Source organism: Castanea sativa, chromosome 5 (assembly GCF_040712315.1).
Source record: "Castanea sativa cultivar Marrone di Chiusa Pesio chromosome 5, ASM4071231v1".
Lineage (NCBI taxonomy): Eukaryota > Viridiplantae > Streptophyta > Magnoliopsida > Fagales > Fagaceae > Castanea > Castanea sativa.
In genome coordinates this window covers 63,596,180-63,622,604 of record NC_134017.1, presented here as the reverse complement: position 1 = coordinate 63,622,604, position 26,425 = coordinate 63,596,180, and the positions used below count along the sequence as shown (strand labels likewise).

Genomic DNA, 26,425 nt, shown 5'->3' with positions numbered 1-26,425 from the left:
TGGTTAACAGAAAATGATGAACTTTTATAAAAATTAATAGGAAGAAAGTGTCAATGACTCACAATTTACAACTTTAACATATTATGAAATTGTCTACGGTTACAACCTTTTCTACAACGAAATTCATAACATGTTCAAATATTAATTAATGGCTATGTATCATCACTTGCACATAAACTAACATTGGTAATTGTGATAAAGTGAATTTGGGTGCTTCAATCAAAAGATAATACTAGATTATGTTGTGAAATTTGGGTGTGAAAATAATTGTCTTTAGATTTTTTTTTCGTAAAAATTTTGTGCACCCAAATTAATTAAAAAATAGATAGAAACATCATTTTGGTCCTTCTATTTGTGACTGATTTCCATTTTGGTCCAATTTTTTTTCCCAACCTATTTTGGTCCCAAAACTAAAAGTTATTCTCAACATAAGGACTAAAATAATATTTCCAATTAAAAAAATATTTTAACTAAAGGCAGGTTGTCAAAAAGATAATATCAAAACTCACATCAACACATGATTAAAAAAAAAGAAATAAATTGTCCATTAATTTTGGTCTGGGGCTGTGTTTTCTGTGGAAAAAAAAAAATCATGATATTTTTGAATGAATTAGAAGATCACAAATTAATCTACAATTTTTTTAATACATCTCTGACATGGTAAATTGTGACAATTTGTGACTGATTAATTATCATTATTTGCTTCTTCTTCTTTTTTGTTGGTGCAGCTGCATTTTACTACGTCACAATTGTATCAAAAAATTGTAAAATATTTTATAGTCTTGACTTTTTTGTTCCAGACAGAGTCAAGCAGTGGAAACTGGAAAGCACACAGGTATGTGACCCGATAATTTGATGGCATTAAATCTGGAGGGTCCCAAATGAATTATGTTGTCTCGTACATACACGTTTTTCTTCTATTTTGAGCACCAACTTATACCACGTTACCAAGGATGGTGCGATGGTCACACTATAAGTATAAGTGCTTGTAGGATGTGAGGAGCAAGGGTCGAGATTCAAGTCTCCAAGAGGGAGTTTCACACACATATACACTTAGATTAGGTTAAAGTAGAATTTTTATTTTGTTAAAAAAAAAAAAAAAAACAAGCACCAACTTATGATTATGACAGTGTATTTGTACTGAAAACTTATGTGATTCTCATCCTAGACTTTTCCACAAAGAAGGCAAGAACCAAGTACAAGAAGTTGCGCTTCTAGATAAACAGTATTTAATTTTGACTAAAATACCAATTTAGTCTCCCATCGTAGATGGAGCTGGTCTTTTTTCACCCAAAAAAAAAGAAGAGAGAGAGAGAGAGAGAAGAAGAAGAAGAAGAAGAAGAAGAAGAAGAACTTACATCTATGTACACTACAGTGATACTTTTATGTTTTAATGTTTTATCATATTAACTATTAAGACCAACAACGATAGGAAAAAAAAACTTGTATAATTTATTTGACTTCTATACCCACAATAGATTGAAATCATATTATATATTCTATGACTCACAACGTTTCTTGACATATCAGCAATTATTGGATATATTTAAGAGTTACCTAGCTTAGAGGCATATTTTACTCTTCTTAATTAGGAGAATTAAGATTCAAACCCCCTCTAATTATTATAACTCTCAAATTATAAAAAAAAAAAAAAGTACTAGTTTCATTTTGTGGTTGCTCGCATGGTATTAGCTAGGGTTGTTCAACTTGACAAACCGAAGGACTTGATCCCCTAAAAGGTGCAACCATAAAGTTTTAAAAATTGGGCTATAGGTTATGTGTCGATCTAAGAACTTACTAGACAAATCTGGCTTGATCAAGTATACATGTGACAATGTTTTTTAAACATGGTTAACTTTTGTTAGAGATACTATTGTTTAAGAGGTAAAAACCTATATTATCAGACCCATGCACTTATAGAGCATGTACACTAGCCCTAAGTTAGTCTAGGATTAATTTCTAGTTAGCCTAAGATTAAATTAAGGTTTTTTAGTATTCTCTAAAACTTTTTTCTAGTTAGTGCAATCACACACGTGCTTTCAACACAAAACAGATTTTCATCACTCTTCCTATTTGAGATATTCTGCATGTGTATTCTCTAAAACTATTGTGTCAACAATTTCAATTAACTAAGATTTGAATATTAGACATCTTCGTTAGAAATATTAGAAGGTAAGAGTTGAGTTACGAGGGTTGTAACTACCACGTGGTTTATTGTCACGTTTTTAATTATATTCAATACATTTTTAACTCGAGGGATGTGGGGACCCCAATTATGAACATGCTAAGATTGTCAACAAGTAGGCAACCTTCAAAACTAATGATTCTTTCTTGATTTTTATATAGGGTTTGATTTCATGACCGCCCTTAGGGCATACATCAAGAAGTATTTTGGTTTCATGACTGCCACATCAATGTGGCTATTTTGCAATGAGTTGCACATGTACAAGGTTCTGCCATGTCAATTAGGCATTAGTGTGTCACGTCACTCATCATGTTATCAACACTACAAAAAAACTGTACTATTGTGGCGGGCCAAGACCGCCGCAAAATCTTGAAAAAGCGCCACTAAAGGTACATTTGACCTTTAGCGGCGGGTGCTATTGTGGCGGTTTTTCTCGTCACTGTTGTAGTGCCACTATAGATCTATTGCAAGGGGAACAAAATGTGCCGCAATAGATCTGCCATTTAGCAGCGCTTTTGGTCTATTGCGGCGCCATATGAACTTCAGAGAAAAGAGAGAGGCATGGCCATGGGACTCAGAGAAAGGGGGGAAAAAAAAAGAATGAGGAGGCACTAAACTGCTGAAGCGAGAAGGGTAGAGACCAGAGAGAGACACTGAAAAATTGGGGAAGGGGGTGGCTTGAAGGTCCATGGGACTTAGAGAAAGAAAAAAAAAAAGAGGGGTGATGGACTACTGAGGCGAGAAGGGTAGAGAGAGACAGAGAGCATTGGGGAAGGGGGTGGCTAAAGAAAGGAAGAAAAAAGAATAAGGAGTATTTATATAAACTACTAGGGTTTAAAAAAATAAAATAGCAAAAAAGCACCCACGTGAAGGCTCGACTTAGGGATCAGTTAGCCAACATGCAAGGACTATACCACTAAGCCACTATTAAGTTACATCTTAAAGCTATATATATATATTCGGTTTAGTTCGGTTGGTTTTCGGGTGAAAAAATCAAACACCGAAATCGAACTAAAATATTTCTGTTTTCTAAAATTCAAACCGAAACCAAACCGAAAAATTGAACTCGGTTCAGTCGGTTTCGGCCGATTTTTTCGGTTCATCAGTTTTTTGCACACCCCTAATATGAAGTTACCATTCGGGTCAAGTGACCTTTTAGCGGCGGGCAATAAGTGCCTTTATAGGGCTTCATGTATAACAAACCCTATGTACCTTTTAGCGGCGGTTTTGCCCATGCTATATGTATGAAACTTTAGCAGTGGGCTATAAACGCTGTTATAGGTCTTCAATTATATTAAAATTTTAGTCCTTCAGCGGCGGTTTTTTGCTCGTCGCTATAGGTGAAATCCCTCCTGGGTTTTAAACCTACATATCTATTACAAATGACTTGTAATAATTTTAGCTCCACTAAGACAATGCCACAAATGTAACTAGATAACACCACAAATGTCTCCAAACTAACATTATATTAACATAGAAACATATTATCAAATACATAACATTGTCTATAACCATTATCAAAGTTCCAAAGTGTTTAAACAAATCCTTCAACACTTTCAAAAAATGAGGTTGTTTAAATGTAGTTCTTTGTACACAAAAAGCCATAAAAAATTATAGCATCTTTAGTATTGTAGCACCATCATTAGTAATTGTTAAGTCTCCAATATCATCAACGAGCATCTGAAACCATCAACCAAAAAGCAAATCAAATTTATACCTTTTGGCAAAACTACATAGTCCAAATAAAAGCTTAGTAATGAAAAGCTTGGAAAACACTTACAACAGCTGACCATATGAGAGGATGCTGCTTCATTGTTGTGCTGATATTGAGTGCAGAAATCATGCAAGTATGGTGCTTCCATGAGACACGCCCAGCTCAAGTAAAGCTCCTGCTCATGGAGGATTACCATCACAAGCTCAATATAACCTACAATGTAATTACATCAAATTTTTAGAAATGTATTAATAGGACCACAACTCTTCAAATACCAAAGGCCAAACAACCTGCAACGAATAGGGAAGATACAAGAGGTATTGTAACCCAAATGCAAAAAACAATTGCTTCCTCTCTTGTACAATTTTTTGCCTTCCAAAAACAAAATGCATTATAAATACAATTTTTTCCCTCACCATTTTTTTTCTTTAATAATTATAAACCAGTCCAAAAACAAAACTAATTTCCTATAACAAAGACCATTGCTTTCCTATAACAAATCAATTTAAATGCACTTCGTTTTAGTACATCCAGCACTTGCATTCAATAAAATGCAACATTGAACATTGATGCAGTGCGCTTAATTTCAAATCACATGGACAAAACTAATTTCAAACAATTAGTCCAATCTTAACATAGCCAAATATCAAATAATTGTATTAGAACATAACAAATTCTTTAAGAAAAAACACACAAACACAGACATATAATTTTAAGGAAAAGAAACTAACTAGAGAGAGGTTTTGAAACTCTAAGACTCATCATCATTAGACTCATAAATATCATCGCTAAGCTCTTCATCATTGATAAAGTCTTGTTCAAGCAATTCATTCTCACTGATCAACAGTGTATCATAAATGGTTTCTTCTTCATTAACTCAAGCCCAAGCATGGTTGTCATTTGCATCATCACATGCATCATCAGTAGTTATATTATAAGGGACATTCTCAAGATAGGTAACTACTTCATCATCATCATCGTCATCATCATCATCTGAAGCATTAATACCAATATCAAACACCTCCCTAGGTTTTGTTTTGACCACCACCGCCCAATCTTTATGTCTCACATCTTCCATGTAAAACACTTGTGAAGCTTGAGATGCTAATACATAAGGCTTGTCAATCAATCGATCACCCGTGTGTATCAATCGTGAAAAATTGACAAGGGTAAATCCAAACTCATCTTTTTTGAATCCTCTCCCACTAATAACGTCAACCCATTGACATTTGAATAGAACATATCGATACTGATCAAAGTAGTTCAACTCAATAATATCGATTAGTACACCATAATAAGTAGCACCACCTTTAGTAACAGCACAAACTCTACTATTTTGAGTTTTCCTAGTTGCCTCAGAGTCTTTGGTGTGAAACTTCAAACCATTTATAACATAACACTTGAACTGTTTTGCTTCATTATCTAGATATCGAGCAAGCCATATGACTTTATTAGAGATTTTCTTTTTCTCAGATGCATCCATTGACATCACCTAATATAGACAATGACGTTTATTATAAGTATGCTATCTAAAGTGTTACAACCAAGTTTTATATATAGATATTGACATCACCTATTATAAACAATAAAGTTTTATATATATGTTTTACTTACATAGTTTCTAAGCCAGCTGCAAAATTTCTCCATGTGCTACTTTTGAATAACATCATCGGTTACATGAAAAGAGAAATCAGCCTTGATCTCTGCTATGTGTACACTTTATAGACAAACGTGTTAATGTTAAGTTAGAATATTGTACTTGAATGCCATGAAAGGATATATATGCAATGATATATTACTTACTCGCGTAATGGGGTGATTTCTTCACAATTGAATAGCACATAACAATGTGCTTGGATCCATGAATTTGAATCTAGTGTAATGCTCACCACTGCACCCATGGATTCCTTGACATTCCTTGCAAGCCGATTTAATACAGTTTCAACAGATTTAAAATAGCATGAGTAGAATGCTAAGCATTCCTCTACTATATACCCTTCTGCAATGGAGCCTTCTGGATAAGTTTTATTAAGCACGTAGGACTTAAGTCTTGACAAGTACCTATTGCAAAACCCAAGATCAACAGCAAGAAATTGGTGTGAAAAACAAAACCAAATAGACCAAGTTACTATACATGTTACCTCTCTATGAGATACATTCAACGATAATGAACTAGGCCAACAACTTTGGCTTCGCTAGCCAAATGCATGACTAGAATACCATCACTGTAAAGAAAGAGGGAGAGAATATCCTTTCCAACTCACATAATGTCACTACAATTCTCTTCTCAAGAGCCCCAAGTTCTTCGATATTTAATACTTTGGAACATATCTCCCTAAAGAAACAAGATAAGTAAATTAAAGGCCTACTCACTCCAGGGAACAAAGATTCGCGTATTTCTATCAAAAAAAGTTGATGTATTAAGATGTGATTATCATGGCTCTTCATCCCACTAATCTTGAGTTCTTTGAGTTTACCGCAACGTGAGATGTTTGAAGAATATCCATCTGGCACTCTTACATCCTTCAAAACATGCCAAAAACTATCCTTTTCACTAGCATTCATATGGTAGCAAGCATGTGGCATGTGTGTCTGGTCATTCCCAACCTTTTCCAAGTGAAGTTCACTTCTTATACCTATATCCTTTAAGTCTTGACATGCCTTTAAGTTGTTCTTAGTCTTGCCATCCAAGCTCAACAATGTGTCGATTATATTATCGACTACATCTTTTTAATATGCATCACGTCAAAATTGTGACGCAACACATGGTCCTCCCAATAAGGTAAGGTGAAAAATATACTTCTCTTCTTCCACACAATTAAGGCTTCCACCACTCTTTTTCTTTTATTGGGTAAATTAACTGTTTTCTTCTCAAACACATGATCGGCTACAGCATCTTTTTGTAACATGATTTTCCCTCTGGATACCGTAATAGGAGCTGATCTCATATCAACATGCCCATCAAATGATTTTTTTGGCTTATGGAATTTATGATCACTATCCAAGAATCGCTTATGTCCAATGTAACTAAATTTCCTTCCATATCTTAACTAATAAGATTGACTATCATGTTTACAAGGAGGACATGGAGGACATGCAAGAGTACCTTTGGTATTCCAACCTGAGATATCACCTTATGCATGAAAATCATTTATGGTCCACAATAATGCAGCATGCAATTGGAGTGATTTTTTGGAAGACACATCAAATGTTTTTACTCTAACATCCCACAACTCCTTCAAATCTTCTACAAGGGGTTGTAAGTACACATTTATTCGTTCCTAAGGCGAGTTTAGACTGGGAATCAATAATGATAGCATGAAAGAAGACCTTTTTATGCACATCCATGGAGGGAGATTGTATGGGATCAAAATGAAAGACCATGTTCTTTGAGTACTACTCATATTTCCATATGGGTTGAATCCATCGACTACTAATCCAAACCTCACATTACAAGGCTTGGATGAGAACTCTATTTACTTAGAGTCAAATGATTTCCAAGTTTTAGAATCAGCAGGATGCCTTAGTAACTCATCATTCATACGATCATTGGTATACCACTTCATATAATTAGTTGTTTCAGGAGACATAAATAGTCGTTGCAATCTTGGCTTTAAAGGGAACCACCAAAGGATCTTTGCAGCTTTCTTCTTTCTTATCTTGGAGGAAGCATTAGTACTTTGTTGACCTTTAGACTCATTACTTTCCCATCTTGAACGGTTACAGTTTGGATAAGCTTCAAGGTTGGCATTCTCCTTCCAATATAAAATACAATCTTTAGGACACGCATGAATCTTCTCATAGCTCAAGTCCAAATACTTAATAATCTTCTTAGCCTCATAATAACCTTTTCGCAACTTAGCATTTGAAGAAAGAAAATCAGGAAAAAATTGTAGCAACATGGTAAATGATTTGTTGGTCCAACCATTAAGACACTTTATGTGGTACAAACGCACAATGGCTGACAATTTGCTAAAATGCTTACAACCTTCATAACAAGGTTGATTAGTATCTTCAAGCAATTTCATAAACCAAAGTGCAACTCCATTAGGACCTTCTGTGGGCTGTTGCACAATAGGAACTTCTTCCATTGGCCCAAATGCCATATCTTGTATGGGGAACATGTCATGCAACATGTCACAAAGATCGGCATACTCTACCGGGTTTTCTTGGACATGACCATTAGGAATTTTAGAAGGAGTCTGTGTAGATGATGATTCCCCATTTAAAACCCATGGGTTATAACCCTTACAAATCCCTTTTGACACTAAGTGAGCTTGTACAACATCTATAGGCCACAAATTTGTATGCACACATTTTCTACACAAACATGAAATCGTTCCATCCGAGTGTGAATGGTTAGATGCAAAATTCAAAAATTGTTGGACTCAATCTAAATATTCTCGTGACCTTCTATTCGTAATTTTCATCCGACTCCTATCCATTTGCTATAAAGTGGTTTACAAGAAATACCTATAATGTGATTTCATGAAAGCAAAAAGCAAGAGTTAACACACATTTCATTTACACAATTTCACTTTAATTTAAGAAACAAATCATCTTTAGTCATTCACTTTTTGCTATGTTCCTAAGAAAACAATGAATTTAAACGCATAGAGAAGTTATCAATACATTTGGTAACTATAATATCCAATATTACATAAAACAATCAACACTCCCAATATCAACTAAAACCACCTTATTACTCCATGCAACCCACTTGCTTGCCCCAATTCAAAAACCCACCGCAACCAGAGAGAGAGAGAGAGAACCTTAATTATTTCACCAACTTCACTTACTTTGCTAGCAATTAGTTGTATCTATGCAAGATCAACGGTCCAAATGCTGCAAAGTGTCAACAACAGGACATGTTAGAAATCTTCTACATTAGCTTAATTGAGTATGAGATTGATATATCATGCATGAACTTAGAAGATAGAGTATCACAAATCTATATGATAATCCACTTCATATATTAAATTACTACTAATTACAGTATTAATATCAACATTAACATTTAAGCTTGATAGACTAAATAAATAAAAGCACCATGTCATTCAATTAAGGAGATCCTTTTATATATATATATATATATATATATATATATATATATATATTTTTTTTTTTTTATATATTTTCCTTTTAACTTATCAAATTAAAAAAAAATTCATGTAGATTCAATGAGTCAAGATTATAAGGCAGGTTACACTTAAATAGAAAAAAAGATTAGTAGGACTCCACTAGTCAGTCCTCTCTCAATTTCAACAAGGGTGGAGATAAAACAAGTTCACTGATTCTCACAAAACAAAAACTGTTTCTATTAGCTTCAAAAGTGAAAAAGAGTGGGTTTACACTTTACATACAACTATTTGAAATTGTTTCTGTTTCAATTAGAATGTAATCAGTAAGATATAAGCTAAAACCTTCAAACTAAAGCATCGATTACTAGAAAGATTATGATCCATATAAGATTTTGATAAGATTGTTTTCATTCGTTTTGAAAAAGTGAAGTAAAGAAAGAGGAGAAAGTTCATTTTTTTATCCGTAAGAAAGAGTAAGAAAGTTTGGACTAGCAATATAGTGTTTTGGAAAGGAAGTGAGCATTGTGTAAAGAAGGGGATCCTTGTCATGGTTCACCATGTTAATAATGAATTATAGTAATTCTAATCACAACATATAGTTAGTTTATTGGATTTTAAAACTCATAGACGCAATAAAAATTAAAATATAAATGCAGTGAAGTCAAATTTTGATATAATGCTCTATTTTTTTTTCTTTTTTTTTTGGAGGGGGGGGGGGGGAGGGGTAGGGTGTGTAGAAAGATGAAATTGTCACCTCCCCCCTCCTGAAATATCAAAATCATGAGCATTTGAAGAATGAGGACTTCCTAAACTATGAAATTACAAAAAAAAAAACTCTTCTCTTACATTATTAACAAGAAACATCTAGAATATTGACTGCATCAAAATTTATCTCGCCTAGCATTAGAAACCCCTTTCCCTTCAATTTCCCACAAAATAAAAACTCCAAAATTACCCATTGTTCTCCTCCTAGTTCCTCAAAACCCCAAAGCCCTTTCCCAACACTATTCAAAACCCAACCATGCCTTAGTCCCAAAATTAAACACTCTAAAGAACCACGCAACAAAAAATCAACTTGTCATAACCTCACAATCAAATAATCTTCCAACCAAACATAATTCCCAAATAAAAAACACCCATTTCCCTACATTTTCCCACTGTTCCCCATCCATTTCCTCAATACCCAAACAAACACACAACAACAACAACTTAAACAAAACTAATTCCAACACTAATTAGAACCATATAACTTGCAAAACTTTCTTAGGAACCAAACAGAAAAATAGGGAGAGAGAAAAAGAGAGTGAGACTAGAGGGCTTGTAGGAGTTGAGGTTGTAGAGATTGTTAGGCTCCTTGCTGAACTGAACGCTGGCTATTCAAACACTACTTTCTCTGACCTCAAAATCCAATACCAATTCAAACACAAAAAAATAAAAATAAATTAACCAAATAGATCTCAGAAGCACCAAATTCATAAAATCAAAGAACCAAAAAAAAAAAAAAAAAAAAACCAAACCTTGGAGGGGATGCAATCGAGAGAGAGGGAGAGTGCCTTTGGATTGAGAGATGAGGAGATGGAGATGGAACCCTAGGGAAGAACATCCCTTACATAATGAGTGGGTTAGTCTCTGGTGATCAATCAACAAAAATAAAAAATAACTTACAGATCAGAATGACATGGATGTTCTTAGCGCAGAGCTGGTGGAAGAGCTGGATGATGCGGGTGGTGATGGTGGTTTTGCGGATGGCGAAGATGTTGGCGTAAGGGTGGAGGGTGGTTTTGTCTTTGAGGATGATGTGGTTGAGCTTGGGGACGTAGAGCTAGTTGGTGGCGGAGCAGGAAGGGACATCGAAGCAGAAGCTGTTGCCAACAAGGATGGAGCGGGCAATTTTGAGAATTTGGGATTCGATTTCATATTGAGAGTTTAGAGAGGAAAATGATAAGGGGGAAAATTTGAAAGTGAAAACCTAATAAGTGGGAATCTGGAAAAAAACAGAGGGAAATTTTGGGGTTGGGAAATTTAAAGGTCTATTGCAGCAGTCCAACCTGCTGCTATAACTAAGAAAAAGCACCACAAAAAGGAGTACCTATTTCGGTGGTCATCCCAACGCCGCTATAACTTACATATTGCGGTAGTTTTCTATATATACCGCCACTATAGTATCTATGCAAAATGATGTATTTATTGCAACGGGATTTTAAAGCGCCGCTATATCTAAGTTAATGTCGCTAAAACATATATATTGCAGCGGTTTTATGTCTTGCCGTTGTACGACGGTGCAAAAGACCATAGCTACTATGGTGGTCCCAAAAAGTGCCACAATAGACCCTATGTACAACAGCGGTCTCAAAAAACATTGAAATATGCGACATATAGTAGCAGTTTTTTCACTTGCCGCAATAGTATAGATTTCTTGTAGTGCAATGTCATGTTAGCATAAATATCACACCAACTATCATGTCAACCTCTCACTTAAGCCCATATTCCATATCTCCATCATCCTGTAAGCCCATGAGCCTTTAGCATCATACATGTCCCTATGCTAACAAAAGATGATCATATATGCTCTTATGCACAAGCATCTCAAATTACCCCTTAACTTTGATCATATTTTGCCTTTTGAGGTTAGAGGCGCCCCAAGAAACGCATTTAGTGCAGGCACTAACACCTTTGTCCATATACAATACTTCCATCTATTACTATAGTAGTTAAGAATTGGTCACCTTACATATGTTGAGCTAGTTGAGCTAGTTGATAACCATCATCAACATATGTTTTGTGTGTTTCTAATTAGTCACCTTACATTCAAGACTTAACACATTTTTTTTTTTTGGGATCAATAGCCTTGTTCAAGGTGATTAATGATTATCATTTGCTTTTTTGTGATGTCTAACCTTGAGGGGTTCGATTTTCTATAATGGCAAAGATAAGGTTTTATTTAGGTGTATTTATTTGGCTAGTTCTTTTTTCCTTTGTTAACGTGTTTAGTGTTGTGGGTTTTAGGCCCAACTAGATTACTTGTATAGCACACATTTTTATACTACACTCTTACTTGTTCTGCACTTATATGCCTCCTATATAAAGGCACTCATGTATATTCTTTCACTGAGAAATACAATAAAATTATTCAGTATTTCAAACATGGTATCAGAGTCACTACTCTAATTTTCTTGTGTTTTGCAATCTTGTGGTATTTTTCGTTGCCTAAACTTCTATGGCCAAGAAGCCCTTTCAGTGCCCCCTCCAAACTGCTCCACCGCTGTCAGAGGTCCTCAAGGTTGAATCTCCGCCGCCAGAAGCTTCTCCTCCGCCATCAAAACCACTGCCATCATCAGATCTGTCACCTCTGACCTCTGATTATGACATGAGACATAGCATCGTGTAGACCATCCACCGATCTACTTAACGCTGTCGAAAAAATCCACATCAGAGCTCCCACATGCCCTCACGCGCCACTCAAAGTTTCGATGACGGTGATCCACGCGCCTCATGTGCCCTACAAGCCACTAGGTCACCTATTGACGTCATCACTACCATATTAGCCCTAGTTGACATCATCTACTTACATCAACGCCCATCAGCCACTGATGTCATCATGCTTAAGTCATCCGTTAACTTGCTACGTCAGCCGCCGTTGACTATTGACTTTTTTTCAGGTTTGACTTTTTGTAGTCCAGGTGCTCCTTACCCAGTTTTTCGTGTATATTTCATTTTTGCATATTTTGCTTCTAAATAAAGAATAAGGACAGGTCTACTTCTGGTTGCAATAATCATCGCCGACGATCTAGCAAACGTTTTTGCTATTTCTACAAACGTTTTGGCCACAATATTGAGACTGGCTATCATCAAAACAAATTAGCTGTTTCAATTTTTGCTGCTACTGTTGCTAACACTAAAAGTGTCCAACTAATGGCTCTCGTCTCTGCATAGTCTAAGTCTTCTAGATCCATTTCACCATTTCCACAGATGCCCTTATAAACATCATCGCTAATGTCATTCGTATGGTTGGAAATGTATCTTATTCCTTTTCTCTCTTAACTTTATTTGGTATCTCTCCTACCTCTTGGCTTATGGATTCCACTTGTTGCAATCACATTGTTGAGAAATTTATACCTTGGTTAATAGGATTAACAAGTTTTAAACCCAAGTTGTTAATTAGATTTATTATGTATAAAACTTGTTAAAACAAACAAACATCAATATCATGTCAAAACTAAGTGCAGCGGAAAAAATAAATAAGACAAGATATGATGACCCAGAAAAACCAATGAAACCAACCAGTTTCACAGTAAAAAAACCTAGGGGGAAACCTTCCCGTAAAGAAATCCACTATAGTAAAGAGAAGTTTCAAATCTAGTACAAAACCTTTGTCTTTAGACTCTACAATCCTCGTAGATAAACTTATAGCAGAAACCTTCTACCACATCAGAACCTCTAAACTCTTCAATATATGAATGCCACCCTTTGATGCACGGATCCTAGTACGTGACTCACTCCTTTGTACGAATCCTAGTACGTGACTAACCAATTGCGTGGATCCCAGTACGCGACTTCAATCACCAACTAGAGAAGAAGATGTTGGCTGCAAAGTTCTTCATTTCATCAACAATGAAGATCAAGAAGCACTTGGTTACAAAACCCTAAGGCGCAAAGATGCAATAACTTTTTTCTGAGAGAATAAGGCTTCGGTCACCTTTTGCATATGTTCTCCTTGCATTCTCGCATGCGACGGCCTCTAAAATAAGCTTTGTATATGCCTAGGGTTGTGAGAAAAGAAACCCTACACAAATACAAAAGCTTAGCCCAAAAATCAGATATGAAAATTATGATTTTCGTAACCTCGATAGATAGCATTTGTCGAGCCTCATTAAACCTCAATAGGTAGCTATCTGTTAACTAGTTGTCCACTAGGTGTCCAGTAGGTGTCCAGTAGCCATCCGCAGGTGTCCAGCAGGTGTCTAGCTTTAGTAAACACCTTTTTTTCACTTGTTTCTTGGTCCAATCTTTATGGCTTTAATACTAGACTTGAACAACAAGTTTTTTGAAGTATTAAACACATCCTAGATCTAACCAAATACAAGTAAAGTGCGTTTTGTCAAAGGATTAGCCAACTATATAAAATATGTCCTTAACAATCTCCCTCTTTGGCAATCCGTGACAAAACCACAACAAACAAATTAACATATGAGAGAAGTCATAAATCACTCTACTCATATTCACTTGTTGAATACAATAAAATCTATCATAACATAAACTCTTGAAAAACTTTGCAAGAAGAGAGTTCATGGCATGGAAGACTTTGACAACCTGTATTTCTGATACACTTTAAACAAAACACATCAAGGCATGTTTGTGTGAAGCAGAAATAATAGATTGCATACAAATTAAAGAAACATGTGTATAAAGAGAGAAAAGAAACAACACATGTAGAGGTAGGTGAAGAAAACATACATCATCGCATATAAAGAGAATAAATCCAATGTATGTCATATATGGTCACAAGACCTAAGTACAAGAACAAGAAGCTAAAAAAAGCTCCTACAATAACATGGAGGTGAACACTCCCCCCAAAAAGATGAAACACATCTCCCCCTTACAAGGACATGTATTTCTCCCCCTAACTTGTAGAATCTTAAAGAAAGAAATCACAAATTCTCCAATTTCTCCCCCTTTTTGTCACGATTGACAATGGGTACAAGAAGTTAGAAAGCTTCACACGAGAAATATAAAGATGATCAAGGATGATCAAGGGGGTACAAAGAATCCATAAAAATGCATGAATGTAGTAAAACAATATGTTATGGATGACAAGATCAAAAAAACATGCAAAACATGAAAAAAAATGCATGCAGAGGATCTCGATGGATCGAGAGGTGTCGAAAAGCTATCGAGCATACCTCGATGGATCGAACAGCTATTGAGAAGCTATCGAGGGGACATAAACTTTCTCGAACAATCCACCTAGCTATCGAGAGGTGTCGAGATTGCAATGAGATGCAATAGAAGAGCTTGATAGATAAGCTAGGTATCGAGAGGTATCAAGAAGGTGTCGAGATGGCTTAAAAGCAGTTTTTCAAGAAGGAAAAAACACAGATATGAATGCAATCAAACATGTAACTCAGCTAATGACTCAACCAACATTTTAACCTCTCAAAACATCTCTCAAACAACAAAGAGTTAAGCATTTGAGATCCCAAAAACACACACACACACACACACACACACACTAAACAAGTCTAACCGATTTTATATTTCAAAAACAAGTCAAGACAGTTTAATGAGTATACATCAACACATGTAAACCTTATGATGGCCAAATCACATTGTACTTGCACATGTATCAAGAGTAGCAAAGAATATTGCGTGTTGTGTGTGAAAACATCGCAAGATTGCATAAGTGTCTCTATGTTATGATGATTTGAGATATGAGAAAATCACTTTAACTTCCACACAATCATAACTATTTGATGGGGACTATCACCTTTGAGGTACATCCTATAACTCCCACATTTCCTAGAAAACGCACTTGCAATCATATTTAAAGCATTTTTGATCTTTTTGCTTTTATTTTTTTTGCATAATTTTTTTTTAAGCAAACCATGCATGGCTATACAAAGGAGAGAAAAGAAATACCCAATTACATTAAGCTTTTGACATTGCACTTTTGCTATGCTGAAGCATACAGCTGTCATTGATATTGCACTTTTGCTATGCCGAAGCATACAGATGTCATTCATGATTGGCGAGTAACAGTGATGAGATGGTTATTTATGCCTTTCTCTTAGGATTTTCTAGTTCAACCTATTAAAAAGAGTGATACGAGTGTTAAGTTCAAGAGATCGCTTAACCTTACTCATCACAAACAAAAAGCTACAAAGCTCACTTGCTTACTTGTGCATAGAGATACTCATCTAAGCTACAAGAGATACAAAATTTAGAAAACTCTATTTCAATGGCCATTTTAAAGTTCACAAGAACCGATGTACACATACATCACTGTTTTTGTATTTTTCTAATTTTTCCATTTTTTTTTATTTTGAAAACAAAACAAAATAAAAACTAAACAACCAAACAAAAATAGTTATGAAAGCATGAAAGAAAGATGCAAATGCATGAAGGCATGATAGAAAGATGTAGATGCATGAAAGCATGATTCCAATAAACAGAAAAGAAATCAAGCAAAGATAGTCTTAAGCTCCTTTCTCACCCACACAGCACGAGTCTTTGGCCGTGAAGATGAAAAGGCACATGTCCTAGTATGTCTACTAAAGGACATGGAAGAATTAAGATTCTCCTAAAATTGAGTTAAAAAGCTCAAGACTTTTAATAACTCTCCAAACAAAGGTGTAGGTCCTTGAAAGGAAACATGTGACCGTTGGACACTTGCTTTTGAGGATACAACTTAAAGCAATTAGGACAAATGTGTCCAGAAACACCACAATGGTGACAAACATGAGGTCTAACAAAGGATTTAGAATTAGTCAAAACAGTTTTGGATTTCATACCTTTATTACCTTTCTCAGATTGAGGCACAATGATAGTCCTTGATCTAAAAGCTGTGGAAGAGGAAGGGCTGGAGGAAACAGCATATCCTAAGCCAGTCTTATCAGAACTAGGCTTTTAAGCACTCAAGACCTCATCAAGCTTTGCACTAGACATCCTCTCTATTTGAGTTCTAGCTTGACTAAGCTCAACCTTAAGATTCTTGATCTTCTCTTCTAATGAGGTGTTCTCCACAATGAGAGTCTCAACTAACTTTGTAGTCTCATCCAATTTGACTAACAAATTAGCCTTTTCAGTTTTTACCTCATTAAACTCTTTTCTACAAAGATGAGAAGTCTTTTCAGATTTTATGAATTCAGTGCATTACTTATCATAGGCTTCCTGAAGGGTCATCTTCTTGGACACTTTGTCATCAGAAGAATCATCACTGTCACTAGCACTCTCCACAACCACCTTATCAGTTGAGGCAGCAAAGGCCATAACATGACTACATTCATCTACATACTCATCAGAAGAGTCATTCTCAATGTCACTCCAAGTAGCAACCAACTTTTTATCTTCTGACTTCTTGACCTTTTCCCTCATAAGGTAGTTTGGGCACTTTATCCTCATATGACTAAAACCCTTGCACTCATGTCATTGGATTAGGGGCTTCTCATTCTTACCATTCCTAGAGGATTTAGATTTCCTAGGAGATTTGCCCTTATCCTTTTTCTTAAATTGAAGAAGCTTGATAATCTCATCAATTAAGAAGGTTAGATCCTCATTCTCATCCTCATCTTCATCTTCATCTTTAGATTCCTCGATATATTCCTCTATACCCTTAAAAGCCAAGTTTTTACTCTTTCCACATTTTCCCATTAAGCCTAATCCCATCTCATAGGTTTGAAGGTTCCCTACAAGCTTAATCAAAGGAATTTGATCTATGTCCTTTGCTTCTTCAATGGCAGTGATCTTGGCATGGAATCTTTCAGGTAAGGACCTAAGGATTTTCCTAACAATTTTGGATTTTGCTATAGACTCTCCAAGTTTGAAGGCAGAATTCACAATATCCTTGAGTTTAGCATAAAACTCATCAAATGTCTCATCCTCCTCCATCCTTATTTCTTCAAAGCTACTAGTGAGTCTTCGAAGCTTCACAGTCTTCGAAGCTTCACAGTCTTCACTGCCTTGGTACCTTTATAGGTGGTCTTAAGAATGGTCCATGCTTCCTTAGCAACTTCCGTGGATGATATTTTCTTGAATTCCTCATTGGTCACCCCACAAAACAAAGCATTCAAGGCCCTACTGTTGAAATTTGCTGCTATGATTGTTGCATCATCCCAATTCACCAGCGATTTCTTTGGCTTAATCCAGCCAACTTTAATAGCTTGCCATACCTATTTACCTAGAGCCTGCAAAAACACTTTCATACGAACTTTTCAGTACGCATAGTTAGTGCCATCAAATAAAGGAGGAATCAAAAGAGATTGCCCACGATCCATGACAATGGGGGTCAAGGATCACACTTAGGAAATTAATCCAATCTGAGTGTACCTGCTCTGATACCACTTGTTGAGAAATTTAGACCCCGGTTGATAGGATTAACATGTTTTAAACCCAAGTTGTTAATTAGATTTATTGTGTATAAAACTTGTTAAAACAAGCAAACATCAATATCATGTCAAAACTAAGTGCAGCAGAAAAAATAAATAAGACAAGATATGATGACCTAGGAAAACCAATGAAACCAACCAGTTTCACAGTAAAAAACCTGGGGGGAAACCTTCTCGTAAAGCAATCCACTATAGTAAAGAGAAGTTTCAGATCTAGTACAAAACCTTTGTCCCTAGACTCTACAATCCCCGTAGATAAACTTATAGCAGAAACCTTCTACCGCATCAAAACTTCTGAACTCTTCAATATATGAATGCCACCCTTTGATACACGGATCCTAGTATGTGACTCACTCCTTTGCATGAATTCCAGTACGCGACTGATCAATTGTACGGATCCCAGTATGCGACTTCAATCACCAACTAGAGAAGAAGATGTTGGCTGCAAAGTTCTTCACTTCATCAACAATGAAGATCAAGAAGCACTTGGTTACAAAACCCTAAGGCGCAAAGACGCAGTAGCTTCTTTCTGAGAGAATAAGGCTTCAGTCACCTTTTGCATATGTTCTCCTTGTATTCTCGCATGTGACGGCCTCTAAAATAAGCTTTATATATTCCTAGGGTTGTGAGAAAAGAAACCCTACACAAATACAAAAGCCTAGCCCAAAAATTAGATTTGGAAAATTCTGATTTTTGTAACCTCAATAGATAGCATCTGTCATGCCTCATTAAATCTTGATAGATAGCTATCTGTTGAGCAACTGTCGAGTAGCTGTCTAGTAGGTGTCCAGCAGGTGTCCATCAGCTATCCGCAGGTGTCCAGCTTTAGTAAACACATTTTCTTCACTTGTTTCTTGGTCCAATCTTCATGGCTTTAATAATAGACTTGAACAACATGTTCTTTGAAGTATTAAACACATCCTAGATCTAACTAAATACAAGTAAAATGTGTTTTGTCAAAGGATTAGCCAACTACATAAAATATGTCCTTAACACACATGACACCTCACCCATCTTTATTTTCTGAACTTAAACCTGCACCACGCCCTCTTAATATTCACACAGCAAATGGTTCCACAATGTCTAGTCATAATATAGGTTCTGTTTCAACCTCTAACCTCTCAGTTCCTAGGGTCTTTAATGTTCTTGACCTTTCTTACAATGTGGGATAATTAGCTGAGTTGGGTTATCGCATTATCTTTGATTATTCTGGGTGTATTATGCAGGACCTGAGGACGGGACAAGAGCTTGGGATCGGTCCCAAAGTTGGGCATATGCTTCCCATGGACAACCTTCGTCTTCCACTTGTTGCTCCTATTTTTGTTGCTGCAGCTGCTGTTGTTTCTTTTATTCCTTCCCTTGCACTTTGGCATGCCCGACTTGGTCACACATCTTCCTTTCGAGTTCAAGAATTGGCTTCTAGAGGTTTGTTAGGTTCAGTGTCTATAGAAAATTTTAATTGTGTTTCATGTCAAGTAGGAAAACAATCAGCTTTGCCTTTCAATACTAGTGAATCAATATCCACTGATATCTTGGACCTTATTCATTCTGATGTTTGGGGGCCTTCCTCTGTCTCTAATATTAGTTGATCTCGATATTTTGTTGTCTTTATTGATGATTACTCTCGCTATAACTAGATTTTTCATATGAAACATAGTTCTGAATTATTGCAAATATATTGTAATTTTGCAAAAATGGTTGAAACTTAGTTTTCCAAAAGCATAAAAATTTTCAATTTGATAATACTCTTGAATACACTCAATATGCTTTCCAAGGTATTTTGCATTCCTGTGGCACAGTTCATCAAATAACTTGTCCAGGTACCTTTCAGTAAAATGGTAGAGCCAAACGAAAACTTCGTCATATTCTTGACATTGTTCGTACTCTCCTTCTCTCTGCTTGCTCTTTTTTGGGGCGAAGCTACACTTCATGTTGTTAATGCTATTAATTGCATTCCTAGTCCTGTCATTCAAAATCAAACTCCATATAAGCTCCTTTTTGGGTCATCTTCAAATTATCATCACCTTCACTCCTTTGGTTCTGCTTGTTTCGTTCTTCTTCAGCTACATGAGCATAACAAACTTGAGCCTAGGGCAAGGCTTTGTTGTTTTCTTGGCTATGGCGAAACTCAAAAGAGGTATCGATGTTATGATCCTATTTCTCATCATGATCGTATCTCCCACAATGTTGTCTTTTAGGAACATCGCCTCTTTGTTGAGCTTTCTTACTTCTGTGCCTCCCTATCTTTCTCCTCTGTCTTAGATCTTTTTCCAGTTGAGACACATATTCCTTCTATAGCTGCTCCTGATCCTCCTGTAGTTGCTCCTGATTATCTTATAGACTTCTCTATCCAACCACTAGATATCATTGATCCCTTTCTTAGTTCACCCTTTAATGAACAGGTCGAAGACAAGCTATCTAACCCCAACCCTGAGCTTGGGTCCCTTGCTTCTGCTCTACCTGAAGATCTTGCACAAGACATTCCACCTCGTCACTCAACTCGAGTAAGATCCATTCCTGCATATTTACTTGATTATCATTATTATACTACCCTTACTACACTGCACGAGCCTCACACCTATCTTAAGGCTTCCACTAACTCCTTATGGCAAATTGCAATGAAAGATGAACTTGATACATTATCTAAAAACCATACTTGGAATTTGGTGACACTTCCTCCTAGGAAATTTGTGATTGGTTGTAAGTGGATCTGCAAGATTAAGACTCACTAAATGGGTCCATTGAGTATTACAAAGCTTGTCTTGTTGCAAAAGGTTTTACACAGGAATATAGGATTGATTTATGAAGAGACCTTTGCTCTGATTGCTTGTATCTTATTTTTTCGTGCCCTCTTAGCTGTTGTTGTTGCCAATAAATGGGACCTTTTTCAGATGGATGTCAAAAATGCATTCCTTAATGGGGATTTAAGTGAAGAAGTTTATATGCAACCTCCTTTTGGTCTCTCTGTTGAATCAAACAAGGTTTGTCACCTTTGATGTGCACTTTATGGCCTTAAATAAGCTCCACGAGCTTGGTTTGCCAAATTTAGCTCTACCATCTCTCACTTGGGTTACATGGCCAGTCATTATGATTCTACCTTATTTTTTTGTCGCATTGACAAATGCACTATTTTACTTATCCTATATGTGGATGATATGATCACAACTGGTGATGACCTCAGTGGCATTCAAGAACTCAAGGATTTTCTCAGTCAGAAGTTTAAGATGAAAGATCTTAGACATCTCAGCTAATTCTTAGGTCTTAAAACCACTCATTCTACAGATAGACTTTATATTACTCAAGCCAAGTATGCCTCTGAACTCTTGTCTAAAGCTGGACTCACTAATAGCAAAACTGTTGACACTCAAGTCGAGCTTAATGCGCACTTGACTCCCTTAGGGGGGAAACCATTGTCTAATCCCTCTCTTTACAAACACTTGATTGGCAACTTAATTTATCTCACTGTTACTCATCTAGACATTTCCTATGCTGTTCACCAGGTGAGCCAATATTTGTCTACTCCACAATCGACTCATTATGCTACTGCTTTGCGCATTCTTCGATACCTAAAAGGAACTGTCTTCCTTGGTTCTTCTCTGATTTCTTGGCGAAGCAAGAAACAAACTCATGTGGCCCGCTCTAGTACTGAAGCAGAATATCATGCCTTTGCTGATACCACATTTGAGCTCCTTCGGCTACAATGGCTTCTAAAAGACTTAGGTGTGTCTACATCCTTTGCTACTCCTCTTTATTGTGACAACCAGAGTGACATTCATATTGCTCACAATGATGTCTTCCATGAACGGACTAAATACATCGAGATTGATTGTCATTTTATCCGTTATCATCTTGTCCTTGGTGCTTTCAAGCTAGTTTAAGTCTCCTCTAAAGATCAACTTGCAAATATCTTCACCAAGTCACATCTTAAGGGACATCTTCGTACTTTGGTTGACAATCTTAAGTTGGTCTCACATCCACCTTGAGTTTGAGGGGGCTGTTAACATGCATAGTGTTGTGGGCTTTAGGCCCAACTAGATTACTTGTATAACACACATTTTTGTACTACACTCTTATTTGTATTGCACTCATATGCCTTCTATATAAAGACATTCATGTATATTCTTTCACTGAGAAATACAATACAATTATTCAGTATTTCTAACATCCTTAAATACGAACAAAATAAAACTGGTTAGCCTTATTTGATGGTGGCATTAGATACCAGCACACTTACTACATGCAAAGTTCGAGTCTATATGGAATTGTAATAACCTATTCCACGGATTGTACTCTATTTTGTATTCTATCAATCATAATCAGCCACATATTCATTGTTAATAAGAATCTAATCTCAAACAGAACAGTAGCTTTTGTTAATTTTCACATTCTGTTCACATCTCTTTTAGTCTTTCTTTGTCGCATTTCTCACCCAAGAGAAATTGCCCTACTAAAGTATTAGCGGTTGGATCTACAATCTAACTTCAGCTTATTATAATAACTTTTTCTAAGGTGTTGCCTTTAGAGCCTTGGCAGCATGGGGCATTAGAGAGTCTAGGCCCTGACATAACGAGAAAGCCTCTAGAAGTAGCATACATTTATCTTTAGAACAATCCCTTAAATCCTTGGGGGCGACAAGGAAAACTACTTTGGAATCCACTAGAAAAATAAGTGACACTCAAAAATTTTAATCCTGAATAGCCTGAGAATCCAATGGGCTACAACCAGTAATTTATATTAGAAGATATCTTAAACAATTTTTAGAGGATTAAGAAACCTTTAGTGAAACCCTAATTTGTGTTAGGCATGAAGTTATACTAACAAACGTGAAGGATTATAGAAAAAAAGACACAATTGGGAAAACTACATAAACTTCTATTACAGACTCTAAGAAACATCATAAAACTGACAAGACCTTATTCTGAACTTTGATTTGAAAATTATAACAAAAAGCAAAAATTACTAAAAATAGTAAATCGATAAAATGGAGACTTAAATGAAGGATTTGATGATAAGAAAACAGGTATTACCTTTATATCACCAAATATCACATGATTCTATAACATTTTATTAGTGTCTTTTACTTTCTAAACTTTTTGTGCATGATCGGACTTAAGATTATCCTTTTATTCAAGGAAAGTTTGAGTTGTGTGTTCTACGTCAACTGAACTTGAATACCCGAATTTCAAAAGAGGGCTTAACCTTCACTGATGTCTAGAAAAAAGGATGACGGACTACGGGGAATATGTTTGTTTTAGCTAAGAAATATGTGAAAGACTAGAAAATAGGTTGGACCAGATGGTTAGGGTTACCTTTTAAAATCTTTTTTAATTCTTTTTTTTTTTTTTAAAAAAGAAGAAAACACGTGGTTAATATTGATTGATGAAACATATAATGACGTGAATCCTATGGAGTATGCGTGCGCACGGACTCTCACTCTCACACACACACATGATTTTATAAATTCAATAGTTGCAACAGGCAGTAATAAAGTTAATAATGTCTCTATATATAACCAGGGGCGGCTCCAGATTAAAGTCAGAGTGGTCACAGTCACAGACTCACACAGTGCCACCCTAACCTTGAAAACAATAATTATTATATATAATATTTTTAAAAATATACGATTTTTTCTACCTTTTAAAAAATTTGTGACCATCCTAAATTTTTTTAGGTCCAACATAATTAAATTTTGAACAAAATTTGGCAACAAACTTGGCTATAGTCTAAGGCTACAACTCCACTTGTTTATTTTATTAGATGTGAATTTTGGTAAATCTACTATTGGATTACATTTTCTTTTTATATTCTTCATGCTTGCAAAATTTTAATAAGATCAAAGATCAAAAATCAATAACTATGTCATCAATTTAATGCTTAAATTTCAAAATTTTGTAGTCTAAAATTATACACCCTCTATAACATAACTAAAAATGACAAAAAAAAAATTATTAATATAAATTTCTTATTATATTATTCTATTAATTTCTAATTGATTTAACTATTTAGAATTATTTACAAAATGAAAACTTTATTCTCGACTCTACGAGAATTTTTATGAAAGCCTTTTATTTGCTTCTCTTCAATGAAGTCTTATAAAACATAAGTTTATAAATTGAATAGTAAATAGGACCTGATTGGTATGAAATTTGGTATATGTTTTAAAAATATAAAGAACATGCAATTTAATGGTTAAACTTTAAAAAATATAGTCATACTAATTTGTTTAGTGAGAATAATAGCTCAAAAATAAAAAAGAAAATCTTCCATATTTACACTTTCAGCTCAACTTTTATAAAAGGATAATGAAGGTAAAAAAGAAGAAGGAAGATATAGAATCTAGGAAGAAAAGATAAATAAAAAAGAACATATATTGTTGTTACATTTCAAAAGTGACAAAAAAAATTTAGATAATTCATAATTGTATAATTAAGTTTACCGAAGTTGTACTTTTTTTTTTTTTTAAGAACCTAAATTGTACTTGGTATCCATCTAAGTAAGTATTAAAAATCCTTTCATTTCTCAGTGGAATTTTCATTTAAAAAATATGAGAAATTAAATTTTACCACTTTAAACTATATCTTATATTACGTTCTGCATACTAAACTTTTTGAATGTACGTTTTGCACTCTAAACTATAACTTTTATTACACTTTGCATTTTGATATTTAGTTTGCTATTAATTTGGATGAAAATTTAAATTTTAGGGTGCAAAATGTAATAAGGAGTATAATTTAGAGTGGTAAAGTGTAATTTCTCTTTTAATTTTATGGGATTAAGAAGATGGACAGTCATGTCTTTTCATGTAGTACTACATATTTTCTATCAAAGTTAATAGCAAACTTAATGTTGGAATGCAAAGTATAACACAGATCATAGTTTACGAGGCCTTTAGCCGAAGCTTGCTCAAGAGTTGGAGTTTACGGCTATGCCAAAGCAAGTGTGGGAGGAAGTTACTTCGGTGGAGGTCCCTCATAAGAGATTTATTACTACACCCCAAGGGGCGTCACTGCAGGTAAATAAAAGGTATCGTACGGTACAAAGCACGTATTCGAAAAGTTTAAAGTAAAAAGTGTAATCATATGTATAGTTTAGAGTGATTAATTGCAATTTCCCATAAAAAATATCTTAAACAACTTATTCTTGGGAAAAAATAAACCCCATAATAGATAATTATATTATCAATATTCTATATTTTTGTAAGTTTTAACTTTATTTTACATTAATATATTAATAATGAATATATTTTTTTAACACTATATATATATATATGTATGTATGTATGTATGTATGTATGTATGAAAACTACGTTTCCTTTGACGTCAAATCCTTGCTAGCAAATTGTAATTGTTTACATACGAGTGTGGCAAGTATGTGGATTTCAAGGACGAGAAGTACCTTAATAGTAGACCACTCTTTGGCCACAACAGGCTCCCTAAGCGACGCAACAGCTGTGCGGAAATAAGCCTCCGAAGATCTTGGTACTTCTACTTTGAACTTCTTCCAAAATGGAAGCCAAATCTTCGAGAAACGTGAGGCCTCTAGCATAGCATAAAATGTCAAATTTGAACAACCATCGTCTGATAGATAAACGCTTAGCTTCTTAAGTGTATTGTTATAAGCCATGCATGACTGATAGCACTGTGTTTATCACCATAATTGGTGGTTCTACCATGGGGTCTGCAGTGCACACAAATATGTCTATGACCGGCAAATCTTTTTCGTATCTGATAATTGCACAAACACACTTAGCAAGTAAAGCACCCAGAACATATGTTCTTACAAATGTTGAACAACATGTGAAAGAGAGAGATATTCATATGTACCTGAGAGAGAGGAGGTCTTTGAAAGTGTAATGATATATGGGGGTTCAACCGGACAACCATAGTGAAAAACCAATATAAACAAAACTGAGAGAAACAATCTTGTTAGAAATATATTAGACATATTAGCCCAATGTATTGCACCCAAGCTCACTCCTGCTTGTACTAATAGTCTAGGATTTGGTTGTCTATATAGGGTTCATTGTAACACAGATTATTGTACTACAATCTTATACAATAAAAATGTAGCCCTTAAAGGATTCAAATCATGTAACCCTCATATTTTCGATGTTCCAATTCTGTGCTTCTCCTTCCGCATCTACTCTAGCATATACAGCATGGTATAATGCATCGCCTTACTAATAATATATTTTACAAATCCCATCCAAGCCCATTTTCCAGCTTCTTTTTCTTCTGGTATGTAGGTCAATCTATATACAGAGATCAAGCATATTCCCAGGAAAATTGAAAGTGCAAAGAATTGGAAAATGATGGATCCCTTTGCTGACTTTGTTGCAAAAAGA

General features: G+C 35.3%; 1 pseudogene; it reads right to left on the bottom strand.

Annotated features, from left to right (window-relative positions):
* LOC142635596 (cellulose synthase-like protein E6) overlaps nucleotides 1–26,182 on the bottom strand; it is a 40,981-nt pseudogene extending 14,799 nt beyond the window's left edge.
* Between the last annotated feature and the right edge of the window lie 243 nt (nucleotides 26,183–26,425).